At 41.5% G+C, this 18554-nt stretch overlaps 2 pseudogenes; one reads left to right on the top strand and one right to left on the bottom strand.

Annotated features, from left to right (window-relative positions):
* Positions 1-274: 274 nt before the first annotated feature.
* LOC115784428 (uncharacterized) lies at positions 275-1593 on the top strand (annotated as a pseudogene).
* An 8520-nt stretch (positions 1594-10113) lies between these two features.
* LOC115784427 (interferon-induced protein 44-like) lies at positions 10114-18154 on the bottom strand (annotated as a pseudogene).
* Positions 18155-18554: the final 400 nt, after the last annotated feature.

The following is an 18554-nucleotide window of genomic DNA, read 5'->3' as shown; positions in this document are numbered from 1 at the left end:
ATAAATTAACACAAAACGCTGGGCCAACGGCCCAGGACATGACAACATCTTCAGACTTAGGACTTAGGACACAGGACTATGTGAGCAGCCAGCCATAGGACCAGCCTGTCAACCAGCTCCAAAATGCAAGCAAACCTCAGGACCAGCCCGCCAGCAGCTAGCCCCATAGCAGCCAGCCATAGAACCAGACAGTCAGCAGCTTGCAAATGACATATGGATGTCAAAAAATAGCAAAATTGAGTGGTCTTCCTGCCCAAGAAATGAACCTCCCTGCATGGCTCCCAACGTGGTTCGGATGATACCAGGACCTACACGTTTGGCAGTCACTCATGCACAAGACATCAAGTCTTCTTTTGACCTTTTCATGCCATACTCCATCAAGAAAATCATCCTGGATTGTACAAATTTAAAAGGAAGCAGGGTCTTTGGAGATAAGTGGAAGTTTGTGGATAAAACCGATTTGGATGCTTACTTTGGGGTTCTTGTCCTTGCTGGTGTTTTCAGGTCCAAAGGGGAGGCCACAGAATCCCTGTGGCATGAAGAAACTGGCAGAGAACATTTCCGGGCAACGATGTCTCTGAAAACTTACAAAATAATTTCCAGGACCATCTGTTTTGATGACCGTGATGATAGACAGGCTCAACGGCAGAGAGACAAACTAGCTGCCATCAGGAAAGTGTGGGACAAGTGGGTGGCCCGTCTCTCCCCGTTTTACAACCCTGGGCCCAATGTCACAGTTGATGAGCAGCTGATGCCATTTCAGGGTTGCTGCCCTTTCCGGCAGTATATGGTATAAGTATGGTATAAAGATTTGGGCTGCCTGTGCTGCTGCTTCACGTGGAACTTACAGTACAGGTCTACACAGGCAAATGCAATGGAGGAGCCCCTGAGAAAAATCAAGGAATGAGAGTGGTCCTCGATATGGCTCAGGGACTTTCTGGACACAACACCACATGTGACAGTTTTTTCACATCACACCAGCTAGGACAAGAGCTGTTAAAGTGGAAGCTGACTATGGTGGGAAGAGTACGCAACAGCAGGTCTGAGCTCCCTCCCCAGCTCCTGAAAACAGAGGACAGGCCTGTCCAGTCATCAAAGTTTGTGTACACGGCTGACACGACCCTGGTATTGTATATACCAAAGAAAGGAAAAAATGTGTTGCTAATGAGTACGCTGCACAGGGAAAGGAGACTCTGTGGCCAGGAGCATCAAAAGCCTGAAATGATCATGGACTATAATGCCACAAAAGGAGGGGTGGACAACCTTGATAAGCTGGTGGGTACTTACAGCTGCAAAAGGAAGACCCTATGATGGCCTCTGGTGATATTTTTTGATATGCTAGATATCTCTGCGTACAACACCTTTGTCATTTGGATGTCACTGAGCCCAGAGTAGAATAGGGGAAAGCTGGAGAAGAGGCGTCTCTTTCTTGAGGAACTGGGAAAAACGTTGGTGAGACCTCAAATCAAAAGAAGAGAGTATCTTCCAAGAACCCCAGTCTCTGCAGCCATTGTGAGGAGGATTCGGGAGGAAGATGATGGTGCCACATCTTCCCAAATTACAGAACCACCATCTGCCGAGGTAAGTGTTTGAAGCTGCTGCCATATAATAATTCATGTTTCTGAGAAAGAGGGGTGTTAGTAAAGATCCTCATCTTTTTAAATTATTATTATTCTAGATTGTGGCCAGCAGCAACAAAAAGAAGTGTGAAGTAAATATTCAACACACACACACAGGGAAACTCTGCCCTTCATGTGTGGTATAGTGGTATGGTATGAAAATGGCCACATTCAATGGGGCTAATGTGTTCAGTGGGGCTAAACTGTCATTAAAAAAATTAACCAAAACAAGTGGCATTTCTATTCATAAATAAACAAAGGTAAACACCACAAATTTAACTCGTGTTGTTTATATTACTTGCAATTGGGATAAAGTAAACATCTGCTGAGTATATTAACAAAAAGCTAATTGATTATGTTAAATTAAAAGCCCCAAAATGCAATGCAAAATATTAATGTTGTAATATTATTGTCAAGGTCACACAGGTGGATGGACTCAAATGCTGGACTCCAAGTAAAAGTTCAAACAAGGTTTATTTACAGAGGCAATACATTAAGCACAGTTCAAAAAGCTATAGTTCCAACGGTAAGTTCAATTAAAAGAGCTGGCAAACAGCATCCAAAGTTCATTCTCTCCTGAAAGCTCCTCTCTCCAAACTAAAGTCCATCTCCCAGGTTTTCCTGCGCAGTAGAGATTGCAAGGTAAGCAGTGTCCAAAGCAAAACACTAAAGAACAACTTCACTGACAGCCCAGCCCCAGAAACATAAGGTTAGGTAACTCAATCACACAAACACATTCACATCGACAGGAAAGACAGAGAGAGAACAAGAGAAAACATGGAGAACCACACAGGAGTACAAGGAACAATGACAATTATATTGAAATGTAAGCCGGGCCAGCTCCAGGCATAGGTAATGTCGGCGATCGCTTAGGGTGCCATCTGCCCGAGGGGGTACCATCTGCCCGAGGGGGTACCACTGCTTCAGAAAAAATAAATAAATAAATAAAAACACTAGTATTATTTGTAACCCTGCATGGTGCCTGTTTGTGTGCTCTGTCTTGAAAATCAATAATGAAAAAATACAGGAAAAAAAAAAAAAAAACAACCCCACCACCAACTCTGCAATCGCCCTGCTGCCCTTGCCTGCCGCTTCCCTCTTTCACTTGATTGACACTGCTCTGCACCTACACTCTGTGGAAGAGATGGAGGGGGTGAGTTGCACATCTCAGGTAGCGGTTCGTATTGACAAATGACAAGCCTGTATTTTGTATTTAGTACAGAGGTTTCCAAAGTGTGGAAGGTACTGCAGGGGGACCACAGTAATAACAGAAATTCAGTTTGAAATTACTCACAGGTATGCATAGTTACATATTTATATAAAAATTGATTTATATAAAAAGTGAATTAAAACTGGTAAAAGGAGGTGGTTAGTTTGTGATATTACTCATTATTCTGAAATAATTTACTGCTCTTGGATTGAAATTTGTGTCGAGGTGGCAAGTGGGTCACATATTGGCATTAGCACTTTACACATGACTTGGTAGTATTAGCAATTTATATCTAACAGCCTGTGATGCTTATGCACTGTAAAAATTATTAGGGTGGTTTAACTTAAAAACTTCAGATCAATTGCTGCCTTAAAAACACAAGTGAACTCAACCTAACAAGAAGCTTTTTTCAACTTATAAAGGTAAGTTGTGAAAGTTGCCCAGTTGATGATAATTTATTGGTTCAACTTGATAGTATGAGTTAATATGACCATTATCCACTCCAAAATAATTGATTACCCTTAAGATAATTTAAGTTACAGGTAACTTAAGGTAACTTCCAATTATATGCCGTTTGAAGTCACATAACACATAAAAACCAATTACTGGATGGACATTAAAGACATAAAGAAAACATAGGTCACAGACACATAAAACCATCGGTGCAGAACCAACAAATGCAACTAAATAAAAACAATAAAAATGCCTAATGATTGAATTTATATCTTATAACACTTTTGTGAAAGCATTTCAAATGAACTCAGGCAAAGTTTCAAATGTTTTTGCAATTAGATATTGCACATGCATGATAGTGGGTGAAAAAACAATTAGAGTGCACAGAAAACGTCTGTAGTATAGTATAATGTACAATATATAACACACAGGACATGAAGGCAAAAACACAGTAGTTACTACCAGTTATAGACTGAACAATTTATAGATATTGTTATAGATTCTAGCACTAATACTACAGGATATTTACATCTTTGAGAGCAGGATAAACAACACTTTGGTCAACTTTGTTTTTAAATGTGCTATAGAAATAAAATTGACATTGACACTGACATTGACATGGTAACCTGCCTACATTAAATTGAACTCATAGTCAAAGTTTTGATAGTATAAAGAGAATTATCTTACTTATTATTAGATCTGAAATGAAAAGAACACCACATTTACAGCAGCATATTTTAACAGCTCTTAACCTTCTGTATGTGGCTCTGGTTGCAGTGACTGCAATGTTGCGTTCACTTTCATATTCTTGTCTTTTCCTTTCAGTATAGAGTAAATCATGATGTCAGAGAAGCAGAGTTTTGTTTTTTTTTTTTGTTTGTTTTTTTTACCTCTGCCAAGGAGGCTTTATTTTTGATACTCTTGTGTAAACGCAAAAGCTCCAGAAGTTTTGAATTCTGATAAAACTTTGTAGGGGTTTAGGGTGGGGTCATGTTAACAATCCATTAAAATATGTCTTACATCCAACAAGGTCTTCAAGAAGAAGTTGTTTATTGATCCCAGAGGGAAATTCATATGTCTGACATAGTGCATCTGCTATTTGTATGAGAACTGAAAAGCCTGAAGGCTGTGGGTATGAATTATTTTCTGTATTTCTCTGTTTTATAATGCAGAGAGAGGAGTCTTCCAGTGCTGATTTTGTGTGAAAGAACAACAAAGTGTTATACAATTGTGAAGTGGAACAAAAATTATACATGATTCAAAACATTTTTTACAAATAAAAAACTGAAAAGTGAGGTGTGCAGAAGTATTCAGCCCCCTTTTCTCTGAGTGCAACCAGTTGCATTCAGAAGTTGCCTGATGACTGCTAATGACTAAAAAGAGTCCACCTGTGTGTAATCTAATCTCAGTACAAATACAGCTGCTCTGTGACGGCCTCAGAGGTTGGTTAAGAGAATATTGGGGAGTAAACGGCATCATGAAGTCCAAAGAACACACCAGACAGGTCAGGAATAAGGTTGTGGAGAAGTTTAAAGCAGGCTTAGGCTATAAAAAGATTTCCCAAGCTTTGAACATCTCACGGAGCACTGTTCAATCCATTATCCGGAAATGGAAAGAGTATGGCACAATTGTAAACCTACCAAGACAAGGCCGTCCACCTAAACTTACAGGCTGAACAAGGAGAGCACTGATCAGAGATGCAGCCAAGAGGCCCATGGTGACTCTGGACGAAATGCAGTGATCCACAGCTCAGGTGGGGGAATCTGTCCACAGGACAACTATTAGTCGTGCACTGCACAAATGTGGTCTTTATGGAAGAGTGGCAAGAAGAAAGCCATTGTTAAAAGAAAACCATAAAAAGTCCCGTTTGCAGTTTGCCAGAAGCCATGTTGGGGACACAGCAAACATGTGGAACAAGGTGCTTTGGTCAGATGAGACCAAAATTGAACTTTTTGACCAAAATGCAAAACGCTATGTGTGGCAGAGAATTAACACTGCACATCACTCTGAACACACCATCCCCACTGTCAATTACAGTGGTGGCAGCATCATGCTCTGGGGCTGCTTCTCTTCAGCAGGGACAGGGAAGTTGGTCAGAGTTGATGGGAAGGTGGATGGAGCCAAATACAGGGCAATCTTGGAAGAAAACCTGTTGGAGTCTGCAAAAGACTTGAGACTGGGGCGGAGTTTCACCTTCCAGCAGGACAACGACCCTAAACATAAAGCCAGGGCTACAATGGAATGGTTTAAAACCAAACATATTCATGTGTTAGAATGGCCCAGTCAAAGTCCAGACCTAAACCCAATCGAGAATTTGTGGCAAGATCTGAAAGCTGCTGTTTACAAACGCTCTCCATCTAATCTGACTGAGCTTGAGCTGTTTTGCAAAGAAGAATGGGCAAAAATTTCAGTCACTAGATGTGCAAAGCTGGTGGAGACATACCCTAAAAGACTTGCAGCTGTAATTGCAGCAAAAGGTGGTTCCACAAAGTATTGACTCAGGGGGCTGAATACTTTTGCACACCACACTTTTCAGTTTTTTATTTGTAAAAAATGTTTTGAATCATGTATAATTTTCTTTCCACTTCACAATTGTATACCACAATTATTGGAACAGATAAACTTAAAATTGATTAGAGTGAATAATACTTAATATTTAATTGCAAATCCTTTGCTTGCAATAACTGCATCAAGCCTGTGACCCACTGACATCATTAAACTTGTGCATTCTTCTTTTATGCTTTTCCAGGTTTTCACTGCAGCCTCATTCGGTTGTCTGTTTTGGGGGGATAGTCTCTTCAGTTTCCTCTTTGACAGGTAAAATGCTCTATAGTGTTTAAGCCCGGAGATTGACTAGGCCGGTCGAAAACCTTCCACTTTCTTCCCCTGATGAACTCCTTTCTAGTTTTCGCAGTGTTTTGGGTCATTATCTTGCTGCATGATGAAGGATCTCCCAATCAGTTTGATTGCATCTTTCTTTAAATTGACAGAAAAAATGTTTCTGTAGATTTCTGAGTTCATTGTACTGTTTGCAGAGAGCCTTTTAAAGGCTCCAGGTGGCACTAAGTAATGGAAGAGGGGACTGAGTAGCTATTATCAGTTAACATTAGAAACTGGCAACCAACTGCTAGTTAACATTAGATTATTACTAGAAGCCTTCAGTTTTAGCGCCCTTTTTAGGCTTTTAATTACACTCGCTCTCTCTCACACACACACACACACTACAATGAGCTGCTTTACTTTTTTAGAAAAGACTTTTTGTTCTGAAGCATCTTTGCATTGTTTGAGGCCACACATTATGACAGAAAGTCATGATATAAATTTCTATTTACAAATAAAAATGAACTTTCTCCTCAGTAACACAATACACATTCTTTTTGTGTGTGTGTTTTTGGATTGTGAAAGTTTCTTGTTTTGCTCACAGCTGCTCTGCATTTTGAAAACACTCGCTCACAAGGAACAGAGGATGCTAGCACTTACAACAATTGTTGTGCTAATTTAAACAGATGAGGGTACACATTTTGATAGTTCAGCCAGTAAAAGTCTTCTGTTCCTTCCAATTGTGGTTTAGTCACGTCACCTTGCCCGACTGAAGATAAGGTGGTGTCAGTGAATCACCTGATTGGAGCAGAATCAGTCAGGTGATTCATTAGGGGAATGAAGCAGTTGTTGTTTTGGATGTCATTTGCCACGTGATGTTTTTTGGCCCCAAAGCAAGCTTTGAGGCAGTGGATCTAGGGAATAGTAAGTTCAGGGTTTGAAGCACATATCAAAGCTTCAGTGTTGCATCACTAGTTGGAGAATAAAGACCTGTTGGGTTGGCACCTCAACTTCACCTCAAGCCTCCTATTTCAATTGAGCCACTATGGGCCATCCTAACACAGGGCTATAAATACTCAGAGGGGTAAAGATGGAACTGGAAACAGGAAGGACAAAATAGACCCAGGTGAAACCAATATAGATGATTGATGGGGGAAGTAAAACAAAACACAAGACAGCAGAGCCCTGTATTATAAATCAAGTTTGGCCTACCTAGGATATCTTTCCATTATCTAGATTCTCTTATCCTAACACTGGCAATCAGGATAACCAGTCAAAAAAAGCTGGTTATCAAGTTGATAACCTTGTTAACCACAGTTTCCTGAACTAGGTACGAGCACGTTTATATGAAAGGGGTGGTGATGGCAGCATCTGACCAATCACAGTTACTGTTACTGGTAAGAGAGTGGCTGATTTTTCAAAGGAAAATTAAAATATACAATGGAAAAAACACAAAGAGTTTAAACACACAAAACAGACTGAAAGCAGCACAATTGCTGCAGAAAAAGCAGTGGTGTGTGTGTGTGTGTGTGTGTGTGTGTGTGTGTGTGTGTGTGTGTGTGCGTGTGTGTGTGTGTGTGTGTGAGGAATATCACTTTAGAGTAATATGGTATTAAAAGTGTGTGTTTTAAGCAGTTTAGTAAGCAAGACTGGAAAAGAGCTGCTATACAATAAAGATTAGACTATCTGATACCAGGAAAGATAAGTGTCAAATGTTATGAGACTTATGAATATCACAACTCTGTCATTGAGACACAGAAGAATATGATTAACGGTCTGAGAATAAACATTAAATATACTGCTTAATCACATGAAAGGAACAGTTTTTAATCAGATCAATATACCAGAGGTTTAAACGTCTGGTATATTGATCTAGTCAGTTTAGTAGCAGAGGGGGTTGTTAATAAGTTTCAGTTGCTTTGATGTTAATGAAATTAACAACAGGTGCATTAGAGGGGCAACAATGAAACAACCCCGAAAACAGAAATGGTTTTACAGGTGGAGGACACTGACATTTTTCCCACTAGTTTTGCATTTGGGTCAGTGTCACTACTGGTAGCTTGAGGCGACACCTTGACCCTGTAGCGGTTGCACAGATAGTCTAACTCCTCCAGGATGGAACATCGATGCGTGCCATTGCCAGAAGTTTTACAGTGTCTCCCAGAACAGTCTCAAGAGCATGGAGGAGATTCCAGGAGACAGCAGTTACTCTGGGAGAGCTGGACAGGGCCATTGAAGGTCCTTAGCCCATCAACAGGACCAGTATGTGCTCCTTTGTGCAAGGAGGAACAGGATGAGCTGTTAGAGCTACAAAATGATCTCCAACAGGCCACTGGTGTGAATATCTCTGACCAAACAATCACATACAGATTTTATTAGGGTGGCCTGATGGCGTTACGTCCACTAGTGGGCCCTGTGCTCACTGCCTGGTGCCGTGGAGCCCGACTGGCATTTACCATAGAATACCAGAACTGGCAGGTCCACCACTGGTGCCCTGTGCTTTTCACAGATGAGAGCAGGTTAACCCTGAGCACATATGACAGACATGAATGGGATCTGGAGAATCTGTGGAAAACATTATGCTGCCTGTAACATTGTTCAGTGTGACTGGTTTGGTGGTGGGTCAGTGATGGTCTGGGGAGGCATATCCATAGAGGGACACACAGAGCTCTAGGCTAGGCAACAGCTCCCTGACTGCCATCAGGTATTGGGATGAAATCCTTGGACCCATTGTGAGACCCTAAGCTGGTGCAGTGGGTCCTGGGTTCTTCCTGGTACACGACAATGCCCGGCCTCATGTGGTGAGAGCAGGCAGTTCCTGGAGGATGAAGGAATTTATATTACTGATTGGCCCCCACAGTCACCTGACCTAAACCCAACAGAACACCTCTGAGTATTGTGTTTCAGTGCACTGGACTCAGTACTCAATGATGCCTGGTCCAAATCTGTCAGGCATGCACACAAGCACATGTAGGCTATACAAACTACTGAGCACCATTTTAAGTTGCTGTTGTGAAATTTTGGCAAAATGGACTAGCCTGCCACATAACTTTTTTCACTTTGATTTTTGTTTTTTAATTTCAGCCCTCTGTAGATTGATAAATTTCCTTCCTTCCTTTCATTTCTAAAACATTACCCAGTCCATAGGAGGAGACAGCCAGCATGATTTTTTTTTCCACTTTGAGACCTGATGTGTTCCTTTAATTGTTTTGAGGTGTATTTAAAAACAGAATTCAAATGTAGGTTTGGTTTTGTGCAGTGAAGTTAGCAAGTACAAATAGTTTCTCTCTATTAGGATCATATATTAATACTTATAGAACAATAAAATTATTGTAAAACTATTTGCAGCCAACAGGAATGTTTCCTGCTGCTCATCAGGGAAACACACAAAGACACTAGAAACTACTGAAAAACTACTATCCACACACAGATCCAAGAGATTTTCCATATATGGTGATGTTATTTTCCAGAAAATTAATTGGTCAGTAGCTGGTGACTTCATACTTGTTGATCTGTAATCTAGAAGTGAAGAAGTGAACCACCTTCTCAGTATAGAAACCCCAAGTTTGACTGTGAAGTTAACTGGACAAGACAAGATCATGCTTTTAGTACAGGCCTTTGAGATACCTATTTAGCCAAGTAGAACAGCAAATGAATAACAAAAACTGAACACAGGAAATACCAAAATATGAGTGAGCTTAACAAAGGTGATAATACAAACGAAATCACTGAAGGGACTCATCAAATATCATTAATACAAACTAGAACTGAAAATATTAAGAAATAAAGGAAAATCAAAACCCAGCAATAAAAAAATTCTAAACTCTGGCTTTAAGGCTTTATTTCAAACATGTTTAAAGAATACAATAAATCCCTCAGACCATAACAAACTGTTTAGCATGTGCATATTTAGATAGAAAGAAAGCTTCAGTTTTTAACGCAGAGTAAAATAACAGAAGTAAATTTAACTAAATGTCAGGTTCAGCTGGGATATAATGAAGCCCCACATTCTCATGTATAATGAACAGAACATTCAGTCTTATGGTCAGATAATAATTTTCTCATGTCTCAGTCATTCAGGTGACTGAGGAAGTCTTCTCCAAAGACAATCATCTGTTTCAGTGCACACAGGATGTGAGCATCAGTGACAGCATTTGTGTCGATTTCTGAATTGTAATTCTTCACAAGAAAGATACAGTTCAGAGGAAGGCCCAGCAACAGGTTCAATTGGTCGACCTGAGTATTAAATAAAAACATTTCAATTAATCAGAAGCTGTAAAATAATTTCAATGCTGAAATTAGAAAATGTAACTGAAAGGATATTTTATGGTTTCAAATTGAAAAATGTTTTATTCAGAATTATCCTGAAAATGTACCTGCTGCTTCAGGTACTTGCTCTTGTAGATGTTGTTTGGATTCTTTTTTGCCTCAGGACAGGCTTCATCAACTTTAGTGAGGACAGCCATCTGGGGAATGCCTGTTAATGCAAAAACATAATCAGTTTGGAAATATTTGTTTTTGTCTTTTAAGTTTTTATTATTATTTATACAGCTGCATGTGCCATAATCAGTCCACACAATGTGACTTTTGTAACTGTTGCCTTACCTAAGTCAGCGGCTGCCATTCTGACATCTCTGAGTTTGTCCAGCGTGTCTTTACTTAGTAAAGACACTAAGTTGGCAGAAACAACCGTGACCAGAACATGAACTTTGTCATTCAGATCAGGAGAAAAGTTGTAGTACTGATCATCCTTTGTCAGTTGATTTTTATGATTAAACTAGAAAACAATGTAATACAAGTTGAGAAAGTTGAGAACATTATTTAAACCGGCTTCCGCTTGTATTTGCGGCTCTCAGTGTTTTGTTTTCCATGGAAACCAGGTTCAAATGGCTCTTCCTGTATTAAAGGTTGACGACCCCTGAGTAAAAGCAATCTTATGAAGGCAGGAAAGTTTGACCCTGGAGAAGATAAGGTAGAATAAAAGAAGGTACCAGGCAGAATCAAGGGCCATCAAAGGCAGAAAAGAGAGAAATAACTCTACAATAAGGGCTTGAAAGCTGTTCATGTCCAGAAACGTCAACCTGTGATAAAGATTTAAGGACCATCGAGGATGGTGAGAGAGCGATGGCTGAAAGAACAAGGAAAGCAGATTCATACTGGCATTGAGAATATTAATGGTGAAATGGGAGATGACCGAAAAGAAAAGTAGCACATCATAAACAGAGCACGTCATAAAAACAGTTACACAAAAGATGTCTAAAAGGCAGAATGACAGAATAGCAATGAGTTGAAGGATAGAAAGAGTTTCAATGCATGGGAAGAAGAAACTGATGAATAAAGCAGCAAATGTAAGAATGCAGATCCTACTTATCAAATTTAGACAAAATCTTCATTTTATTTTATGAAATGATTTTTACTTATTCCCCAATAACAAACATTTTTCATGAAAACATTTAAACACTAAAATGTAAATAGAAACAGAATCCAATAATTTGCAAATCTCAAACCAACCAACCAGATATATAATACAAAGCCAAAGTTAAAAGATTCTACCTTGTATTTGTCCTTCACGTGTCCCTTTAGGGCAAGTTTGATGTCTTCCAGATGAACATCACCGGTCATGTTCTCAATGCCCATGATGTCATTGAAAACAAATGAGTAGTGATCTTGATTTCCTTTGGAGAATTTATAAGTTTTGTACTGAAAGGAGAAGGTGGAGTTAATTGATCATCATTTAAAGCAACTACAATCATTATTTAATAGATAGATAGATAGATAGATAGATACCTTCTTGGTGAAACTGGTGCTAGTGATTGCATCTGTCAAAACTCGACCAGAAACTCTTTCTTGTAAAACGCTGTCAACAGAGTTGATGAAGGCGGATTTTCCTGCACCATCTGGTCCAATAAGCAGAATTCTGAGATGGCTGGCATCTTTATTTTGAGGCTCGTAAGATTTCAAGAAATTCAGGGTGTCCTGGTTTTTCCTGTTATCAAACAAATGAACAATACTTCAATTTTACAGTTAAGTTGGTTGTACCTTTTACCACGAAAAACTGAGATATCATGAGGTGGATAAACAACATCAAATAGTATGTGAGTGACTTTGGAGGCATGAAAATAGCAAGAAAAATAATCCCTCTCATGCAAACAGGCACGTAGGGGTCCCATGACTATTTACCAATAATGTGTAATGTGTAAAATTAATTGTTTTACAACATTGTGAGTGATGCTCTGCTGTCACACACGGCAGTCAGCTAACGCAACAAAAAAATCTGAATTATGGGTTGAGGGGCAGAACCACACTGAAAGAAAAACATCACAGCACTTTATGTTTATCATACTCACTCTGGTACAGGCCTCCATGGCTGACTAAAAGTTGCTAAAGGGGGAAAATGACACGTTAATATAATAGTAAATTTAAAATATTAACAAATAGTGCAACAATGCAAAATTTGAAAATTAGCCAGCTCTTACAATTAATATTTTATAGCGGGAATAAAACCCGAGTTGCAATAGTTAAATCTTCTGATAAGAAGTTTTAAGTGTACAGTCCACTCACAAAACAGTTTAGTTTCACAATAAATGCGACAAAAATTTTTTAAACTGTGCTTTTCTGCATCAAGTTATGTGACTGTTGTGTTGTAAAAACTGTAGTTTCTGCTGGCATGAGAATACAAAGCTTTCACAGAGTAGACTGGGTTTGTGTTCTGTCTGACACCATCATTTTTGTCATTATTTTTATGCTTTAGTTTCTTGTCTCTGTTTTGCTGAAATTCAACAAAATCACTTGGTTTTATTGAGGAAAAATAGCACTTTTAAAATGTTTCATATGTGAGCATCTTACAGTTTTCAGTACTTATTTAAAAAGATACTAATTTTCCACTTTGGACCAATCCACATTTTGCTATGACACTAGAGTAACATGTAACAGGTCAGGACTTACCACCGCCCATATCTGTAAAACAAGTCAGTTAGATGTAAAGGTCAGTAAACTGAAATAATAATAATAATAATAATAGGAGAAAGAGAAATCATAATTTCTGACGATCAAAATCATTACCCCAATCTCAGGTCCAAAAGGCTGTGTGAAATGTAAATAAAAGCACAATTATATAATTTCCTAACCTCATGAATCCATATTTGTCTAACAATAACACATAGAAATTCATCCAGTATCTATTCTCTTCCACTTATCCTGTTCACGGGGAGAACATGCAAACTCTGCACAAAAAGACCCAGGCCAAGGTGGAATCGAACCTAGGATCATCTTGCTGTGAGGTAGCAGTGCTAACCACCGTGCCACCCACATAGAAATAAAAAAAAAAATTCATGAAAAAATAGTAAAATCTAGTAGGTCAGAAACATGATTGGTTTCTCAGAAGTAAAGATGGGTAAAGGTTCACCAATCTGCAAAACCCAAACAAACACAAAGACCACACAACTTCAGAATAATGTTCCTCAGCATAAAATTTAGAATGCTTTGAATGTCTCATCATCTGCTGTACATAATATTATCAAAAGACTAAGAATCTGGAGAATCTGAAGAAATATCTGTGCAAAGGACAAGGTTACAAATGATACTGGTTGTCTGTGATTGTCCCATGGCACTGCATTAAAAACAGGTATGATTTTGCCATGTAAATCTCTGCATGGGCTCAGGAACACTTCCAAAAACCACTCACTGTTAGCACACTTCTCCATGCCATCCACAAATGCAAAAAGCTCTATCATGCAAATACGAAGCCGTATGTGAACATTATTTAGAAATAATGTTATCTTCTCCAGGCCAAAGTTCATTTAATCGGACTGAGGCAAAGCGAAAACTGTTCTGTGGTCAGACAAATCCAAATTTGAAATTCTTTTTGGAAAACAAAAAAATATGACAACAAAGACCCAGGACTCGAAGGACCCAGGGAGTAAACAGAAATGGTCAGTGCTCTGTCAGTGCTTTTGTGAAAAAAAAAAAAAGACCCCTCTTGGTGACACTATGCAATTGAATGAGAGGGATGTGCGTAGAAAGTAGATGCGCCCCAGGCGAAGAAGCAGGAAATTCCAATGACTCTAAACATTTAAAGTGGATTTAATTCGACAAGAATTGTTTCTTTTGTTTAATCATTAAAGACATAAAGAAAACATGCGGTTAGGTCACAGACACATAAAACCATCGGTGCAGAACCAACAAATGCAACTAAATCAAAACAATAAAAATGCCTAATGATTTAATTTATATCACACTTTTGTGAAAGCATTTCAAATGAACTCAGGCAAAGTTTTTTTGCAATTAGATATTGCACATGCATGATAGTGGAAGAAAAAACAATTAAGGTACTGGAGTGCACAGAAAATGTTGTATAATGTAGTACATAATGTACAATAAATAACTAACTGTACACAGTAGTTACTTCCAGTTATAGACTGAACAATTTCTAGATATAGTTATAGATTCTAGCACTAATACTACAGGATATTTACATCTTTGAGAGCAGGACAAACAACACGTTTGTCTACTTTGTTTTTAAATGTGCTATAGAAATAAAATTGACATTGACATGGTAACCTGCCTACATTAAATTAAACTCATAATCGAGGTTTTAATAGTATTAGAAAGAACAGCTCTTACCCTCACTATATGACTCTGGATGCAGTGACTGCAATGTTGCTTTCACTTTCATATTATTGTTTTTTACTTTCAGTATAGAGTAAGATAAGATATAAGCAGGGTTTCTTTTGTTCTGTTTTGTTTTGCACCAACCAAACAGGTACTTTTACATACTGCAAAAGTACCTGTTTGGTAGGTGCTCTATCTTTGTCTGGAAATCCATCAGGGAGCCCTGAGCCCTTGATACTTTAAAAACAAGTACTGTAAATGTAAGCAAAATAAGTAAGGTGATGAATTTTTCTTACTTGTCATGGTCCTGGGCCGGTGGCCCAGCGTTTTGAGTTTCTTTTGTGTAGCTTTCTTTTGTTGTTCTTTTTCTGGTTGTTTTCTTAGTGTTTCTTTTAGTTTTTCTGTTTGTTGTTTGAGTGTGCGGGTTGGTTTCCTTTGTTTCGTTTTGTGAGGTTGCCTTGTTAAGTTTCTGTGTTTAGGTTAGCAACTACACAAGCAACTACAAGAAAAAAGTTGTTTGCTGCCTGCAACAACTTGAAAAGGAAAAAGCCATTGACCGCCCCACTTACTACCGCCTGTACCCTGGAGAAGCCACTCCATGCATTTATGGACTCCCAAAGATCCACAAAGAAGGAGTCCCACTTCGACCCATTATCAGCAGTATAAACTCGGTCACCTACAACATTTCCAAACACCTCGCCACCATCTTATCACCGCTTGTTGGCATCACACCCCACCACATTGAAAACTCTACAGATTTTACTAACAAGGTCCAGAATCTTGTACTGGATCCAGATGAAACCATGGTGTCCTTTGATGTGGTTTCACTTTTCACTTGCATACCTACAACTGAGGCAGTGGAGACCGTCAGAAGACGACTACAGGAAGACGATTCCTTACTGAACAGAACCAGCTTCACCCCAGATCAGATTTGTGCACTTTTAGATCTCTGCCTTACCACAACATATTTTAAATACAATGATGGATTCTACAGACAGAAGCATGGATGTGCCATGGGCTCCCCAGTGTCTCCCATTGTAGCCAACCTTTACATGGAGGAAGTGGAAAGTAAAGCTCTTGGTTCTTTCAAAGGGATGGCACCTAGCCACTGGTACAGATATGTAGATGACACCTGGGTCAAAATCAAAACCCAAGAAGTAGAAGCCTTCACTCGTCACATTAACTCAGTGGATAAATACATACGTTTTACCAGGGAGGACACCAGAGATAACAAGTTACCATTCCTGGACTGTGCGGTGCTTATCGAGGAAGATGGAAGCCTCAACATTGAAGTTTACCGGAAGCCCACACACACAGACCAGTATCTCCTCTTTGACTCCCACCACCCTCTGGAACACAAACTTGGGGTGATCAGGACCCTACAACACCGTGCGGAAAGTGTTCCCTCTAAGGCAGAAGGGAAGCATAAGGAACACACACACATTAAGAAAGCCCTCAAAACATGCGGTTACCCCAACTGGGCCTTCATCAAATCAGCTAAGATGCACAGGAATGAAGGCCAAACACAAACTACAGAGAATGGGAAGGACAAGAGGAACAACATTGTCATCCCATATGTGTCAGGCTTGTCAGAGAAACTCAGAAGAATTTTCTCCAAGCATGACATCTCAGTATACTTCAAACCAAGTCACACCCTAAGACAAAAACTGGTTCATCCCAAGGACAAACCCGCCAAACACAAGATCAGCGATGTAGTGTATGCTGTTCAGTGCAGTGAAGAGTGCTCGGACCTCTACATTGGTGAAACCAAACAGCCTGCCTATACGCTGCCCGCCATGACGGAGATTAACGTAGGCGGGTATTTCTCCTCCCCACCTCAGTGGAATACGCCACTTTCGTCATCGGCACCAGCCTGCTCTTCACCCGCTGCGTTCCTGGCACGTCAGTGGGAGGAAGAGCCTGCCGCCGCTGCGCTTCCTGTTCATACAGGCAGGAGGAAGCGTGGCTCTCCGCAGCAAAAACAACCATCATCTACCGCCCCTGTGTGTGAATCCTCCGGACAATTTGTGAGTGCTACACATACCAATCTTACTGATAATAACACCTCATCTGGAATTGTACGCACCAGAAAAACGCAAACAGGATATTGACACTGTCGTTTTGCTCTGTGAGCAATGGATTGAGCTGCCCGATGAGGCCTGTCAGGACACCATTAATCATCATTTGGGACTTTTAGATGACTTACCTGAGGTAATTAGGCTTTTCGTTATAGAAGTGATTCTCCCTGGCTTTACAGCTCTCTCTGCTCACCCTGCTCCCTTAGCTCCGGCTCCCTCTGCTCGCCCTGCTCCAGCTGTACCTCCAGCTCTCCCTCGCACTCAGTCAGCCCCTGTGGCTCTCCCTCGCACTCAGTCAGCCCCTGTGGCTCTCCCTCGCACTCAGTCAGCCCCTGTGGCTCTCCCTGCCTTAGCTTCAGTTTCTCCGGTCCCCTCAACCTCTCAAGTCCCTTTAACTCCCTCCTCTGGTTCAGTGCCCTCATCCTCTTCATCCCCTTCGGTTCCTTTAGCGCCTTCAGCTCCAGTTCCCTTAGCTCCTTTGGTCCCCTCAACTTTGGTCCCCTCAGCTCGAGTCCCTTTAGTTTCATCTCCCTTGGTTCCCTCTGCAGCTCCGGTACCTTCAGGTCCCTCAGCTCCTTTGGTCCCCACAGCCTCAGCTTCTGGTCTCTCAGCTCCCTCTTCTGCTCTCTCGCCTTTAGCTTTAGCTCCCTCGGCTCAGTCAGCTTCGGTCCCCGTAGCTCCCCCTCGCGCTCAGTCAGCTTCAGTCCCCGTAGCTCCCCCTCGCGCTCAGTCAGCTTCGGTCCCCGTAGCTCCCCCTCGCGCTTCAGTCAGCGCTTCACAGACCCCAGCCTCGCCGTCAGAGCCCTTAGCTCGAGCACCCCTAGCTCCCTTAGCTCTTTCTGACTCAGCTCCTTCTGACCCAGCTCTGTCCCTGTCAGCTGAAGCTCCAGCCTCCACGCAGTCAGCACTGCCAGGTACCTCACGGTCCTCAGTTCCAGCTTCGGTCCCCTCTGCTCCTTTCCCTTCGGTCCTTTTAGTTGCTCCCTCTCCTGGTCCCTCGCCTTCAGTTGGTGCTTCTAAGCCCTTTACACCCTCAGCTCCTTCAGTCCCTGCTCCTTCTGTACCTTCACCTTCCCCAGCTTCAGTTCTCCTAGCTCCCTCACTCCGTTTAGTCCCTTTGGTTCCCTCAGCTTCGCTCCCCTCAGTCTCTGCTCCCTCAGCTTCGCTCCCCTCAGTCTCTGCTCCCTTGGTGCCTTTGGCTTCGCTCCCCTCGGTTCCCTCAGTCTCTGCTCCGCCTCAGCCTGCACCTCGGGCCTCTGCTCCACCTCAGCCTGCACCTCGGGCCTCTGCTCCGCCTCAGCCTGCACCTCGGGCCTCTGCTCCGCCTCAGCCTGCACCTGCACTAAATCTTCCTTCACTTCCATCTTCAGACTCACCCGATCCGTCTGCTAAGCAGCCCCAGTCGTCGGAGGAGATGGCTGCGCGCCCTGCAATGCAGCCAGGGAGTCCTGCTCAGTCCGAGCCGTTGGGGTTCTCTGCTCAGTCCGAGCCGCCCGAGGGTCCTGGGTCTTCTGAGTGCCCCGAGTCCTTGACCGCCCTGGGCTCAGGAGAGTCCAGGTCTGCTGTGGCTCCTGTCTCGTTTCTTCGCTACCCGCCTGAGGACATCCGGCTCCGTCGCATGCCACTCGGCCGGCCGCCTGAGTTCATCCATCGTCGCCATCGCTGAGAGTGCGGTCGGCCTCCTGATGACTCATCTGTTTCCTGGCCTGTGAGTTCTGCCCCTTGGCCTGGGCGGCCCCCTAGACATTGAACTATTTTTCTGGC

Source organism: Archocentrus centrarchus, chromosome 8 (assembly GCF_007364275.1).
Source record: "Archocentrus centrarchus isolate MPI-CPG fArcCen1 chromosome 8, fArcCen1, whole genome shotgun sequence".
In the NCBI taxonomy this organism is placed as follows: domain Eukaryota; kingdom Metazoa; phylum Chordata; class Actinopteri; order Cichliformes; family Cichlidae; genus Archocentrus; species Archocentrus centrarchus.
The sequence above is the reverse complement of the archived record's forward strand: the minus strand, read 5'-3'. Positions and strand labels throughout refer to the sequence as shown.